We start from the raw sequence: 16,737 nt of genomic DNA, 5'->3' as shown, positions 1-16,737 counted from the left end.
GAGCCTAGTTTGATATGAGTCTCTGGCTATGTCTTTATCCAATATTCATCAAATACTTTAACCAAAGTAGCTACTTCTTGTAAAGAAAAGTTATCTTTGGAAACACCCAATCTGCCCAGACTTCAGTAAAAATTATATTTGAATTTAATCCTTGTCCATGTGTCTAAAGAATTTCTCCTAGAAGCTTATGTGTTTTTGAATCTATTACCCGAGCCTTCCTCTTATTAAAATTACTTATCAAATCCCAACATAGATGTTATATAGCTTTCTGAGTATGGATCTGATTTCTGATTCAATTTAACTCGACAGGCCTGTATAGAATGACCACCATGTGCTTGCCCTGGCTAATTCGCAGGAGTTAAATGGGACAGTCTTTCTGCCCTTAACAACTAGTACGTAAAATGTGAAAAAAGAATATAAGACTCCAGCATGATGAATCTGAATTGACCTTTCTCCACTAAACCATCATGGCACCTCAGTTGAAAATTTGTTGACTCTATCTGTGTGTTCTACTGCTGAACTCTATTCTACTCTACTGATCTAATTGTTTCTCCTCACCCTGATACCACACTCTCATTTACTAATTACTATATAACTAGTCTTAATATTAAATAATGAATGTTCTTCAATTTTACTCTTCTTTTCCAAGATTGCTTCAAGATCTTAGGTCCTTTGCATTTCAATATAAATTTAACAATGAACTTGTATATTTCTTTTAAAAAAATCTGATGGGATGTTGACTGCATTTGCATTCAGTGTATAAATCAATTTGGACATAACTGGTATCTTAAATGATATTGCATCTTTTGAGTATTGAACATTATATATCTCCTCATTTCTTTAGGTTTTCTTTTATTTGTTGCACCATTTTATGGTTTTCAGTGTCTTGTGCATCTTTAGTTTTTATTCCTAGGACATCAACCCTGAATACTCTTTGCAACGACTGATGCTGAAACTGAAGCACCAATACTTTGTCCACCTGATGCGAACTGCCGACTCATTGGAAAAGACCCTGATGCTGGAAATGATTGAAGGCAGAAGAAGAAGAGGGTGACAGAGGATGAGACGGTTGGGTGGCATCACCAACTCAATGGACATGAACTTGGGCAAATTCTGGGAGATGGTGAAGGACAGGGAAGCCTGGAGTGCTGCAATCCATGGGGTGGAAAAGAGTTGGTCATGACTTGGTGACTGACCAAAAATTTTAGATGACATGCAAAATATCATTGTATATATAGTAATTTTTTAAAACTTCATTTCCCAATTGCTGGTTGCTAGAACACAGAAATACAAATTAGCTTTTTATATATTGAACTTGTACCTAAAACATCTTGCTAATTTCCTTGTTAGTTTTTTGTTTTGTAGCTTTCTTGTAATTTTCTATATGGGCAATAATGATATCTGTAAATGAAGTGCAATTTCTTTCTTTCCAATCTTTCCTTGCCTTATTGGACTGGCTAGGAATTCTAGGACAATGTAGAACAATCACTCTTGCATTGTTCTTGATCTTAGGAAAACTACATTCAATATTTTATTATCAAGTATTATATTAGCTATACAGTATAATTTTCATATGTTTATCAGTAAGTTTTCTTATATACTGGGAATTTTAATTTTATCAAGTGATTTAAGATGATCATGCTGTTATTTTCTTTGATTTTGTTAATACAGTAAATTACATTGGTTGCTTTTTAAATGGTAAACCAATGCTGCATTCCTGGAAAAAACTACTTTGGTTATGGTGTATTAACTTTTTAATATATTGTCCTTACATTGGTTCGCTAATATTTTGTTGAAGATTTTGCTCTTTTATTTTTGAGCAATGTGGTTCCAAGATTTTTCTGTAGTAATTTTTGTCAGGTTTTGATAAGGCTATGCTGGCCTCATTAAATGAGTTGAAAAGTGCTGACTCCCTTCTATTTCTAGACTATTTCAAGAAATAAAGATTTGTTTAAGACTGCTATTATTTTTTCTTAAATTAAGAGTTCACTGGTGAAGCCACCTCAGCCTGGAATTTTAATTACCAATTGCTTTGATGGATTTAGAGCTATTCCTATTTTCCATTTCTTCTCATGTGCATTTTAATGATTCATATTTTTAAAGAAATTTGTTCACTTCCCTTTTGGCATAAACTTCTTTTATAATATGCTGTTGCTAGTCTTTAAATAAATAAATGAGGTGTCAGGATCACTTTCATTATCGATACTGGAAACTGGGTTGCTGTATTTTCATTATGGTGCAGTTCAAATTATTTTCTAGTATCTCGTGAATTTTTTTTTCTTTGATCAATAGAGTATTTATTTTTATTTATTTATTTTGGTTGTGCTGCATGGCTTGCTGGATCTTAGTTCCCTAACCAGGGATTGAACCCAAGTCTTCAGCAGTGAAAGCACAGAATCCCAACTGCTGGGCTGCCAGGAAATATCCCATCAATGAATTATTTAGAAGGTTGATTAATTTCTAAATTTTTGGAAATTTTCTAGATATCTTAGTGCTATTAAATGTTATTTTACCTCTATTTTTGGTCAAAGAACATAATCTAAAGATTTTAATACTTAGATTTTTTTGAAACTTATTTTATGGTCTAGCAATTGGTCTATTTTGGTGAAAATGCCATGTACCCTTCAAGCTGTTAGGTGTAGTGTTCTACAAATGTCAATTAGGTCAGCTTGGTTGACAACACTGTTCAAATATTCAACATTCTTAAAGATTTTTAATATACTTGCTGTATCAGTTACTAATAAAATGGTGATAAAACCCATAACTATTGTGAATTTGGCCTGTCTCTGTCTTCATGTGTAAAGGGCATTTCTTTAATCAGCATATAGTTGGGTCTTGCTATTGGTCTTGCTATTCAGTCTGTCAATCTCTGCTGTTTAATTAGAGTCTTTTGTCCATCTCCATTTAATATAATTATTGGTATTACTGGGTTATGTTTACCATTTTGAGTTGTATTTATTCTTTATTTCTTTGATTTTTTCCTTACTTCTTTTAGGTGAAATGGTTTTTAAGAAATTCTTAGTCTTATCTTTTTTGTGATACCTCTTCATTCTTTGCTTTTAGAGGTTGTTCCAAGGATTATAGTATGTATCATCAATTTATCATAGTGCCCTTTGAATCAATATTATACTGCCTCATGTATAATGTAACAATCATACAATAATAAATAAATAATTACACTTACCCACTTCTATCAACTGTATACTTATAGCCATATATTTTACCTCTATGCTTGGTGTAAACCTCCTAATACATTGTTATTATTTTTGCTTTAAGCAGTCAATTGATTTTCAAAAAAAACAAAGAAGGGAAAAAAAAAAAACCTTTTTCTTTCTATCCGTATATTTACCATTTTCTGTGTTTTTCATTTCTTCCAGCAGATTCAAATCTCAATCTAGTATCATTTACTTTCAACCTAAAGAATATCCTTTAGCTTGTTTTGCAGTGCAAGTCTGCTGGTGAAAAATTCTTTCCATTTTTGTTTATCTTACAATGTCTTGACTTTATCTTCCTTTTTGAAGGATATTTTCTCTAGATATATATATATATATATATATATAATTCCATATTGGCAGTTATTCCTATTACATTATAGATTTCATTCTGGAGTTTCCTGGCCCATATAATTTCTGATGAGACGTTAACCTTTACTCTTCTTGTTGTCTCCTGTTTGTGATACGTCTTTTATCCTTTGACTGCTTTTAAAATTTTATCTTCATTTCTGACTTTCAGCAGTTTGACTGTGACATGCTTTAGTGTGATTTTTCTATCGTGTACTCTGCTTGGAATTTGCGGAGCTTTTTGGATATGTGGGTTGTTGTGTTATGTTAAATTTGGAAAAACCATGAGCATTGTTTCTTCATATGTTCCCCCTGTTTCTCCATTCTCTCCTTTTTTTCTTCTAAGATTCCCATTACATATCTATGAGACTGCTTGATATTTTCCCTTGAGTCACTGAGGCTCTGTTTCTTTTGTTATCATTTTGTTTTCTCTTTTCTTCAGTTTGGATAATTTCTTTTGACCTGTCTTCAAGTTCACTGATCCTTTAGTCTTTATTGTCCAAATTGTTGCCAAAGGCATCTGGTGACTTCCAAAAAACTTCAGATACCGTACTTATTAGTTCCGGGGTTGTCATTTCATTCTTTCCATCTCTCCTGAAATTCTCCTCCCTTCACCTATTAAATCTACTTTTTTGGGCAAAATTTTAAAACATATTGATAATCCCTGTCTGCTGATTCCAACATCTGGGTTGTCTATGGGTCCGCTTCTAATGACTAGTCTTTCTCTTCACTAAAGGTCACATTTTCTTCTTGCAATGTCTAGTAATACTTTAAACTGGATACTGAATATTGTGGATGACACTTTGAGAAACACTGGGTTTTGCTACTGTCTGGTGAAGAATTTTGTATTTTATTCTAATGGTCATTAAAATACTAGCATACCACTTTCTGCTCTCCCTACTCCCACCCCTCCCTTTTCACCTTGAAGGCAAACGTTAGACATCTTATAAAACAAACTGGAATAAAAGCAGGTAAGGGGATAGTGGACTGTTCCTTAAAACACCTTTATTTAATTACCCTGCTTTATACCTCTCTTTCTAAGCTTGTCCCCCATCCTAAAGGCTGACTCTAGATCTAGAGTTTCCCCATTTTCTGCCAGGCAGTCAGCATCCTTCCTGCCAAAGCTCCCTCCCTCTGAAGTCTATGCTGCAACTTCCCATACTCTGCTTCATCAGTCAATCCTCTTCCATCTACTTTTCTTCCTCTAGAAACTGAGGCTGTCTTTTCCCTTTTCTTCATCATTGTGGATTTCTATATTTAAAAATTCCTTTACTATAACTTAGTAGGGTTTGTGATGAAAAAGACATAAATTCTTGCCTTTATTTTTCTTAAAAAATTATTGATATGCTTTGCCAAATTATTTTCTAGTCACTTGGATCCACTGACTCTCAGCTGTAGCGCATGTAACTGTACTTACACTTAACTCTTGTCAATACTGAGAACTATCCATTTTCCAGTTACTAAATCTTAGTATCTACTTACATATTTGACTTGTCCTTGATTTATTTTACAGAGTAAAACATGAACAGTGGTGGCTGTTTTCTATTAACAGCATCAAAGAAAACAAATCTTCCTTTGGGGAGAAACATATAAACTTAGATCCAAAGATTTTCATAATATATGTACAACTATGTATGTGTTCAGATTTGAAAGTCTCTGAAAACTCCCTTGTCTCTTTAGCTTTTTAGTGAAAGCCTTTTGTACTTAAAGGTAGACTGAAAGAAGTACACGCAGAATTCAAGTCTAAATTTAAAGGATGTATTAAGGGACTTCCCTGATGGTCCAGTGACTAAGACTCCTTGCTTCCACTGCAGGGGACATGGGTTCGATCCCTAGTGGGGAAACTAGATCCAACATGCTGCAACTAAGACCCAGCACAGTCAAAAAAATAAAAAATAAAAATAAATATTAAAGGATATATTTACTATAGAGTAGTTCTAAAATAATTATTTTAACTCACTGAATTAAGATGACTTCATAGTCTCCTATACAAATGTAATTTCAGTAAATCACATCATCTCATGATGATTAACTTAGGAATGTAAGTGGTTCTATTGAGAAAAAACTTTGATAAAAAATAATTTTGCTATTATAACATGATGCCTAAAATTGCTTATGTCTGTGTTACTTAAAGCATTACCATTCTCTTAAAAGTATTTATGTGAGTACAATAGTGTTTTCTGATAACCAATAATAAAGTAATCGGTAGTTTTTGACCACTGATCTTAGTGTTCTTAAATATTCACAAAAGAAGAAATGCAAATGGAAATTAAACATTGCAAAATGCCCCATTTTCCTACTAATCAGTTTTACAGATAAAACAATGAGATTAGTGCAATCTTTTTGGACAGCAATATATTAAGAACTTTAAAAATATTCATACCTTTTGAACCCAATAATCCCACTTCTAAGAACGTATGTCAAGAAAATGATTGTTCATAAAGATTTATACACAAAAAATGTTCACTACAGCATTGTTTATAATAGGAAGTGGAAACAATGCACATGGACAACAGTTTGGAAATAATTAAAATAAATGGCAAATTCATAAAAACACAGTGCAGCTATTAAGGTCATGTTTTTAAAGAACAAAATGATATGAGGTAATGTTTATAATGTCATGTTAAGTAAAAAGCAAGATACAAAAGTTCACACACTACATAACATTTGTAAAAATGACCCCTATATATCTATAAATCTAAAACATTCTGAAATGAAATTTAACAGTGGTTGTTTCTAGGAGGTAGGATTTCCCCCCCCCAAACCTTACTGTATTTTTCACATCTCTTCAATTAATATAAATGCCTTTTGAAATCAGAAATACAAAATCCACAATTATCTTTAAAAAGCAGCATAGCAACTTAAACATTTTAAATTCAGGCAAGAATACTGGAGTGGGTTGCCATGCCCTCCTCCAGGAGATCTTTCCAACTCAGGGATTGAACCCAAGTCTCCTACATTGCAGACAGGGTCTTGACCATCTGAGCCACCAGGGAAGCCCCAAATTAACCTATACATATCCATTTATTTATTATTAATAACTCAATACAAATCATGAAAAAAGCTTGAGTGCTTATTATTATGTCCAGTTATTGTTCTAGACACCAAAAACACAACAGTGGTAAAAGACATCTGTGGTTTCCATCTCATAGAACTTGCAGCCTCAAAGGAAGACACATAGACCACACCAACACACAAACAAATGTAGAATTACTTTATGAAAAAAAAAGTACACAGTCATGAAATCCACAGTTGGCATGTATTTGACTTAGGGATATCAAGGATGAATTCTCCACAGAAGAAACAACTAAGCTCACCTAACATCACATGAAAAACTAATCAGATGAAGAGGGAAGAAAACTGCATTCCAGGCAGAGAGTATTTGAAGCAGTCATCAAATTATTGTCTCTTGACTCTAAATCTATGCTTGTTTGCCCTACTTTGTGATCACTAGCGGTGGACCCTGTAAACAATTTTCTTTTGCCAACTGGTAGATTGTGAGCTTTGTCGGTAGAGGGCAACAAGGGTCCCCTGCAAGGTGATGAGGGCAGAAATACACTTTTGGTTTTGGTCCTTCATCATCATTATTATTCCCTACAGGAGCCAGCAGCCATGCAGAGGAGTTCCAGATGCAAGCTCATGCCATGTTCCCTGACTCCCCCCACAGCGGCAATGGCTTTGAGCAGTTCAGTCCATCTACACTCTCCGGTAACGGTAGGTTTCTTCTATAGAACAGCTCGGCCCAGGCCCTATGCAAAGATCTTTTGTCACCACAAGGCTGTGAGCATGTTCCTCTGGTAGTCATTGACTATTTACTGGAAAGACTGATGCTGAAGCTGGAGCTCCAAAACTTTGGCCACCAGATGCAAAGAACCAACTCATTGGAAAAGACCCTGATGCTAGGAAAGATGGAGGGCAGGAGGAGAAGGGGACGACAGATGATGAGATGGTTGGATGGCATCACTGACTCAGTGGACATGAGTTTGAGCAAACTCCGACAGACCGTGAAGGACAGGGAAGCCTGGCGTGTTGCAGTCCATGGGGTTGCAAACAGTCAGACATGACTGAGCGACTAAACAACAACAAACTGGTAGCCACACACCTTTATTTTAAGAGGTCAGAATCTAGTTTTAGACTAGGGGAATCTCCCAGTCCTACTTCCTTTATTGTCCAGCTTTCTTGGAAATAGTAACTGTTCTCTCGACAAGCCTAGACCCCTGAGAGTCCTCACTTACCCATTTAGTAGTTAGCCACCTCCTACTGTTTTAGTTAGCAGTTCTTGCTGTTACATTCCACCCATTCAAATAACCATATCTTCTGACTTAAACCTGACTGAGGTACACAGCCCCTATGTGGGACTAAGAGGAGACCAGTATGGCTGAAGCGAAGAGCAAGAATCAACACACCAGATCATGAGGCTGGAACGGGACACAGGGGCCAGAATATGCTGGGCCTGTGGGCCAGAGTAAGACTTTTGGTCTTTATCTTTAAGAGTCCAAATATGTGTTATCTGAAGAGATTACAAGATAGAGAATGATTTAGAGGGGAACAGAATGAATGCCAGCTGATTAAGGAGTGGATTACTACAGCAGCAGAGACAAGAGAAGATGGTTTGGATGGGAATGTAGAGATCAAGACAGTGAGGAATGGAATATTTGAAAAAGAAAATCAATAGGACTTGGTGATCAATTGGATATCAGGGGAGAGGATATCAGTCAAAATGTCTTGACTGATGCCTAGATTTCTGACTTGCTTCAGGATGGATGGATGGTACACTAAGATCAGAAAGCTAAGCCTGGGAAGGGAGATCAGGAGTTTGTTTTGAGCATGATGTTAGAGTGCTTTGAAATATCAAAGTGAAAATATCAAGTAGGAGTCGAAGTTCAGAGAGTAGCCTCGACTGGGATGAGGAGTATGTGAGCCAGCATACACAATCAAAGCTGAAGTACGACTGAGATGATCTAAGAAGAGAGAGCTTTATATGAGAAAGGACTTGGAACTAACCCAGCCGTGACAAGCCTCAACAATTAACAGCCAGTTAGAGGAGAAGAACCCTCAAAGGAAACACAGAAGCAATGAAGATGGAGGGAAGAAATCAGGAAAAGTGTCAGGTCATAGACACCAAAGGGAAAAGACATGATAGTTAAGGATAGAGTGGTCAATAGTCCTGCAAGGAAAAGGTAACATAAAGACTGGAAAAACGTCTGCTAGATTCAATACGTGGAGACCAACGGTAAACTTAGTGGGGGCAATTTCTTTGGAGTGATGGGACCTTAATAAATTGATAAGTGAGAGAGAGGTGAAGACACGGAGACAGTGAGTAAAGATAATTTTCTTAAGATGTTAAAGTGATGAAACCGATTAAAGATCTAAATGTAAGACCAGAAACTATAAAACTCCTAGAGGAAAACATAGGCAAAACACTCTCCGACATAAATCACAGCAGGATCCTCCATGACCCACCTCCCAGAATATTGGAAATAAAAGCAAAAATAAACAAATGGGACCTAATTAAAATTAAAAGCTTTTGCACAACAAAGGAAACTATAAGCAAGGTGAAAAGACAGCCTTCAGAATGGGAGAAAATAATAGCAAACGAAGCAACAGACAAACAATTAATCTCAAAAATATACAAGCAACTCCTGCAGCTCAATTCCAGAAAAATAAACGACCCAATCAAAAAATGGGCCAAAGAACTAAACAGACATTTCTCCAAAGAAGACATACAGATGGCTAACAAACACATGAAAAGATGCTCAACATCACTCATTATTAGAGAAATGCAAATCAAAACCACAATGAGGTATCATTTCACACCAGTCAGAATGGCTGCTATCCAAAAGTCTACAAGCAATAAATGCTGGAGAGGGTGTGGAGAAAAGGGAACCCTCTTACACTGTTGGTGGGAAGGCAAACTAGTACAGCCACTATGGAGAACAGTGTGGAGATTCCTTAAAAAAATGGGAATAGAACTGCCATATGACCCAGCAATCCCACTGCTGGGCATACACACCGAGGAAACCAGAATTGAAAGAGATGCGTGTACCCCAATGTTCATCGCAGCACTGTTTACAATAGCCAGGACATGGAAGCAACCTAGATGTCCATCAGCAGATGAATGGATAAGGAAGCTGTGGTACATATACACGATGGAATATTACTCAGCCATTAAAAAAAATACATTTGAATCGGTTCTATTGAGATGGATGAAACTGGAGCCCATAATACAGAGTGAAGTAAGCCAGAAAGAAAAACACCAATACGGTATACTAATGCATATATATGGAATTTGAAAAATGGTAATGATAACCCTATATGTGAGACAGAATAAGAGACACAGATGCATAGAACAGTCTTATGGACTCTGAGGGAGAAGGTGAGGGTGGGACGTTCTGGGAGAATAGCATTGAAACATGTATATTATCATATGTGAAACAGAACACCATTCCAGGTTCGATGCATGAGACAAATGCTGAGGACTGGGGTAATGGGATGACCCAGAGGGATGGGATGGGGAGGGAGGTGGGAGGGGGGTCCAGGAAGGGGAACACATGTAAACCCATGGCTGATTCATGTCAATGTATGGCAAAAACTACTACAATATTGTAAAGTAATTAGCCCCCAACTAAAATAAATAAATTTATTTAAAAAAAAAAAAGGAAAAAAGAGAATAAAATAAATAAATAAATAAAAACATTGCAAACAATTTGTGGTGCATCAGAGGTCTCTAACTTTACAGATTTGGCTAACTTCTCCTATGAAACTTTCTGGAGCTGATTTTTTTTTTTTTATTTTTGTGGGGAAATTCGTTGGTAATGTTCTCTGTTTTTTCTACGGGAATTCATGTGCATAAGTTTTCTATCATTAATTGGCTTGTTTGGTAAATTGTATTTCCTTAGGAAATAAACATGCAAACATATTCACCAAAAAAAAAAAAAAAAGTGATGAAACCCCAAGAAAACTCTTTTCACATTACAGTCATTGTATACCTTAATTTGCATCACATCATTCTTCTATCACTACATGACAGGGTAATTAACAGAAATTTAGAGGCGCCAATAACCTTGGAACAAAGACTTAAACAGATAGGTTTATTCCATTCTGTAAAACTGGATCGGCTCAGATCAAGCTGGGAACTTTCTGACTGGAAACCAGTCTTTTAGTTTATATTGTCTTTACAAGGTCTTAAATGTCATTAATACCTTTAAAGGTTTCAGTTCAGTTCCGTTTAGTTGCTCAGTCGTGTCTGACTCTTTGCAACCCCATGGACTGCTCCCTGTCCATCACCAACTCTCAGAGTTTACCCAAACTCATGTCCATTGAGTCGGTGATGCCATCCAACCATCTCATCCTCTGTTGTCCTTTTCTCCTCCTGCCTTCAATCTTTCCCAGCATCAGGTGGCCAAAGTTTTGTAGTTTCAGCTTCAGCATCAGTCCTTCCAATGAATATTCAGGACTGATTTCCTTTAGGATGGACTGGTTGGATCTCCTTGCAGTCCAAAAAATTAAGGGAAGGCATTGTATTCTTTGTAAGGAGTGCATTCTATTTAATTCTGTTTGTAACTGAAACCTTGTAACTAACAAGGTTTGAGTGGGAAGTTGGGAAGGTATCAGCTATCCAGAGATGATGAAATGGTTTGAATTTCTGCTGTAGGGATGCAGCAAAAGTAGTTTTCAATGAGAAAGAGAAGGGAGAGGGCTCTGGAATTCACTCTACCCAGGTGACAGAAAAATACCCAAGGGCTTTTATATATCCCGTGTCCTTGTGTCACTACATCCTACGTCTGTCTCCGTCTCCTGCTTTATCACACACAGAGAAAGGAAGCAGAGGTCTAAGACACTGAAAACACAATGTAAGGCTGCCTCTAATATTACCTGAAGTATTCAGACACCGTGCTGCTGGAAGCTGAGTTTGAGACTGAACAACACACAGCTACAAACGGGAGTTAACACTAAGGCATTAGATGCCAAAATAACAGAGTGAGAATAATGATAAATGTGCTTTAAATTTATGTGCTTTAAACTATAAGCTTCAAAATGCCTGTTCACATGACAGTACTTAACGTCAGCTATATACACTAACAAAGTATTATATCTTTAATTAAAAACCAGTGGTTACAACGCTACAAGGGCTTTAGCTAAAATAATCCTTAATTAAGGTTTAAATAAAACATTGGCTGTTTAGACCAAGATAGCCTGATGTCAGAGAACGTGAACAGGGGCACCCTCAGCATCCACATCTCCTCTTCCTTCACCCATTCACATAGGGCCTTATCTGAAGTTGCTACCCACACCCCTCTTCCTGCCCCAGTCTCTCTCCTACTTGCTGCCTTCACAACATTTACTATCATCTATAAACATTTAAATTTCCCCGGTGGCTCAGATGGTAAAGAATCAGCCAGCAAGGCAGGAGACCCAGGCACGATCCCTGGGTCAGAAGATCCTCTGGAGAAGGAAATGGCAACCCACTCCAGCATTCTTGCCTGGAGAATTCCATGGACAGAGGAGCCTGGCAGGCTGCAGTCCATGGGGTCACAAAGAGTTGGACACCACTGAGCGACTAACATTTTCACATAAACATTTTGGTGTATTCTGGTTTACTGTGCATCTCTTCTTCCCATTCCCCACAAAAGAACATAAACTCCAGGAGGACAAAAACTTTTTTATTTTGTTTACTTTCTCTAGAAGAATTTCTAGCACATGTTAGATGCTTAAGGTATTTCCTAGATAGATAAAGAAATGACTTCAGGGTTTACTCTGTGCCAAATACTGTGCTAATCACTCTATTTATCTCATTTACTCCTCATCACAATTGCAGAATATTTTGCAGGTGAGACACAGAGGGGTTAGCTTGTCCAGGGTCACACACCTAGTAAGTGATGAGGCCAAGATTTGAATCCAAACATGTTTAATGCTAAAGCCCTGGTTCTTAGCAACGATATTATGTTGCTTCCATCCGAGAGCTAGAACGGCTGAAATCCTGGAATATACACATTTGGCTTTTCTTTTAAAGTTCTCAGCAAGCTGCTTTCTTCTTGTTGATCTTTTCTAATCCTCTGGTCCAATATAGGGTTTAGAAAAGCAGAGTAGATAATCTTGGAGCTAGGGCCAACAACAGCATTAAAAAATCTGCTTGGAAATCTTATAGGGAACCCCACACCACAAAAATATTGTAAAATAGTCTATTGTTGTTTTCTTCTTTTTTATACGAAGCACAAATGAGGGACAGGCAGCCAACATTCTGAAATAACAGGACCCTTCCTCTCACAGTTGGTTCAGTTCGCCTAGAGAATAAGAAAGCGGTTCTGTCCCAGAGGCACGTCACATGCAGAATCTGCATGGCCAAGGTAAACCGATGAGGCTGCCCCTGTTCTCCCACACAGGGCAGAAGCCAGGATTGTGGAGGTCAGTGAACACAGCATGGGGCCTTCTGTTAGAAACAAGTAACAGGTAACAGAAGAGCTGGCTTCCCAAGATGCTTTACAAGATGAGAAGATATAAAGGAAGCCTGCTGGGAAGCGGAGCTGAAGACAAGGAAAGCCCCGCCCCCAAGCTTATCTCAATGGAGCCAGTTGGTGGCCCACAATCCTGCTCCTTTCTTATTGGATGGGAATTGTGTCCAGTGGGAGAAGGACAGCAGAGGAATCTGAATTCCAATTCTAGCCCATGCGGTGATAAGCATATAGACATTTCAGCAATTTGAGCCCTAAGGAAAATAGAACAGGAGCCACAAGTGGGAAAAATGAAACCTAAGGTCATAATGATCATTTAGATAGAGCCTTAGAAATAAAAGTGACCCTTGGCATTACTTCTGTGAAAATAAATCTTGATCTACTCCTTGTCTGACTTTGTACTTAGATGCAGATAATCTTGATTGGATTATGTAAAAGATCTAATTTGAGTGGTTATTAAAAATTCTGAAATACAGAAAAAACTACTCCAAGGCTTAAAAAAGTAATTTTGTACTAAGTTTAAATCAAACTCCCAACTGCAGAGCTATACGCTGACATGCAGCATTGTCCCACTCGACAGTACTATATTTACAGCCTGAAACGACGATGCTTTTGGTGGTTATTTTTCATGTGGGAAGTCACACTAACACCCTGGAACCACCTGCACATATCTTAAAGCTAACTTTTCCCCTACCAGCAAATGATCCTTTTTAAAACCTTTAGAAAGAGAGATCTTGAATGTCAAGGTGTTATAAAAGATAAAACACGCATTCCACATGATCACAGCCTGCTGCCCAACTGGGCATTCAGGGCAAGTTTCCCTGAGCCAGTTTCATCACTGGAAAGCTTGATAAATGCTCCACCACCAGCAGACTGGAGATTTCTTTAAGGCTCATACTTTGAACTCACTCAAGTACAGAATATCATTATCTGGTTTTGTTATGATTACTTTTCCCTAATTTTTCAATTATACATCTTTCAGGAGTTATGCAGCCTGTGGTTTTAGTAATAACTCTCTAATGCATGCATAAAATTGCATGGATTTGAGTCAGGCTTTTGCTAACTAGAGAGAGTTACCCCTGGGGCATAGATCTTCTCAGCTTCTCAATCCCCGGGGCCTTGGTTTACTCAGCTATAAATAAAGTGAGGGGATTAAGGGATCTTTCCCATCCTTCCCAGTTTGAAAGGTCTACCCAAAATGGGGTGCAGTAATACGCAAGACCCGACACTCATCTGTAAAATATTGAGATCTCAGGATTTCTGAAAAATTGAACAAACATTTCAGAAGTCATTTGATAGTTTTGGCACCAACCTCCTGATGAATCTTCATTATCTTTGGGAAGAAACTTAACTAGCTATAAACTCATTTTAAAATTTATGATCACAACAAGCTGCTGGTGAAGTTAATGGTCAACTAGGAGAATTCCCTTCCTTTTGCAAAAACTTGTGATAACCTTCCACTATCATCATTTATTCTTTAACAGAAAGATTTACATGAGTAATAGTTTTATTACTTTGTTTTATTAATTATTAACAAATAATACCGACATACCTTAATGACTTCATGCCAAACTTACAAAACGGAAGGGATCTTGGGATGGTTCTTTGTGCAATAAAGTATTCTTTGCCAAGTTTCATGACAAGGTTCACAAAAGCCCCCTTGTACAGAGAACTCGTCTGCTGGGTATTTAACTTTCAAGGCAGCTCTCCACTGTGAAGTGAAGCGCTTCAATATTGCATTTGCTCTAATGTCATATACTTGATAGAGTTACTGAAATTGTTTTAGGAAGAAGGTATAAATTATAAGTAAATGAACAAATATATGTGCTGGGCTTTTAATGTATGATTGATATCACAACAGCAACCTGAGTAATTAGATTTTGAAAGTAATTCGTGTGAAAGCAATCACAGGCAAAGTTGGGAATGTGTCATTCGATTATTTAATTTCTTTCTCTTGCCCTGACCATAAATCAAAACATTCTCAAAATTGTAGGCAGAGGAAAAGCTGAATTAAAAGATTACTGGAACATCCAGATTCTAAAGAGAAATAGGTTATTTTTGTTATTTGTTGTAAGATATTATTGTGTAGTAAGGATTTTCTGAATTACAGCACTATTAATAGTGTTGTTAGGTAATGTTTGTGGAAGAAAATTAGAGCTTTGTGAGCAATTAGAAAACCTCTTAACGTGTCACACAGTGTCAGTTATTTCATGCTTCCTCATGGTAATCCCTGATTCAGAACAGGTTATCATGTGATTTTCTGTTTACACCTGTCTCTTCTGCTCGACTAAACTCTCCCCGTAGGCTGTTGTTCAGTTGCTAAGGCATGTCCAACTCTTTGTGACCCCGAGGACTGCAGCATGCCAGGATTCCTTGTCCTTCACTATCTCCCAGAGTTTGCTCAAACTCACGTCCATTGAGTCAGTGATGTCATCCTACCATCTCATCCTCTGTCGCCCGCTTCTCCTCCCACCCTCAATCTTTTCCAGCATCAGGGTCTTTTCCAATTTTAGTTAGCTCTTCGCATCAGGTGGCCAAAGTACTGGAGCTTCAGCTTCAGCATCAGTCCTTCCAATAAATATTCAGGATTAATTTCCCTTAGGATTGGCTGATTTGATCTCCCTGCAGTCCAAGGGACTCTCAAAGTCTTTTCCAACACTATAGCTCGAAAGCATCAATTCTTCGGCACTCAGCCTTCTTTATGGTCCAACTGTCCCATCCATACATGACTACTGGAAAAACCATAGCTTTGACTATACGAATCTTTGTCTGAAAACTGATGTCTCTGCTTTTTAAGCCCCTGTCTTATTCACCTTTGGTTTATTTTAGGAGGTGTTTTGAAAAACTTTAAAAATTTATCTAAATAATTTTGTATGGGTGGGTGTTGGGGGCAAGATGCTAGATGACCCACAATCACAGGAATCCCACACAACGAAGAACTGCCCAGTGACCTGAAGTTTCTCATGTCCTCCCAGACACGTGACATATAATCTCAAAGTATTTTTTGTACAGTTTTCCTATGGATTTCCAAGATTCACTTGGATTTCCAGGGTTCAACTACTGTACACATTAAGAGAAAACTGTACTCTCTGGTGTTTATAACTTTACCAAGAGTTTTTCACCATTTGGAAAATTCCATGGCCAACCACAAGGGCAGTCACTGTATTTGAGTGGATAATCAGCAATTGTCAGTCTGCATTTGTAGCAGCTGCTTTCCCAGTGACCCCAAATCTACATTAAAATATAGTTATTTAGTTTTTACTTCACATGTCAAATATAAAGAAGCAGTATTCATGTTATCTAGTTGACTACTGTCTCCCTTCCTGTAAGTGTAAAGCAATTCATGATAAGTGGGTATGAACATCTTGCCATTTTATTAAGCCTTCTATTTTAGCTATTCTTGAGCTTCTTATATTTTTATATTATTGATGTTCAGTTTCTAGGTAGATTTATATTATCTATGAATTTTACTTTAGGACTTGACATAAAAATGGAGCTTTGGGCCAAATAGTTTTAAAGATCACAGGTCTAGTAGAATCCTGTAAAGTTGCCGTATTTTACAGAAAGGAAATGGGACACTAGAGATGAAATGATGCCCTTAAGGTCATACGGTTGATTAAGAAGCAGCCTTTCATTGAACAATGAATATATAGCTGTAGCAAAAATAAAGAATACTCCAGATTCTAACACCCTGGAAGACTATATTCTATTGTATGATATAAAAT

The 16,737-nt window shown here is 37.2% G+C and overlaps 1 protein-coding gene across 11 annotated transcripts in view; it reads right to left on the bottom strand.

Moving 5' to 3' along the window:
- The window catches only part of SPATS2L (spermatogenesis associated serine rich 2 like), a 182,970-nt gene that overhangs the window by 43,987 nt on the left and 122,246 nt on the right, over positions 1 to 16,737 (bottom strand). The gene's annotated exons all lie outside the window — the stretch shown is intronic.

The sequence above is a fragment of the Giraffa tippelskirchi genome, chromosome 3 (assembly GCF_054371585.1).
Source record: "Giraffa tippelskirchi isolate mGirTip1 chromosome 3, T2T-mGirTip1v1.2.pri, whole genome shotgun sequence".
Classification (NCBI taxonomy): domain Eukaryota; kingdom Metazoa; phylum Chordata; class Mammalia; order Artiodactyla; family Giraffidae; genus Giraffa; species Giraffa tippelskirchi.
Note: the sequence above shows the minus strand (reverse complement) of the source record. Positions and strands in the feature narration are given on the sequence as shown.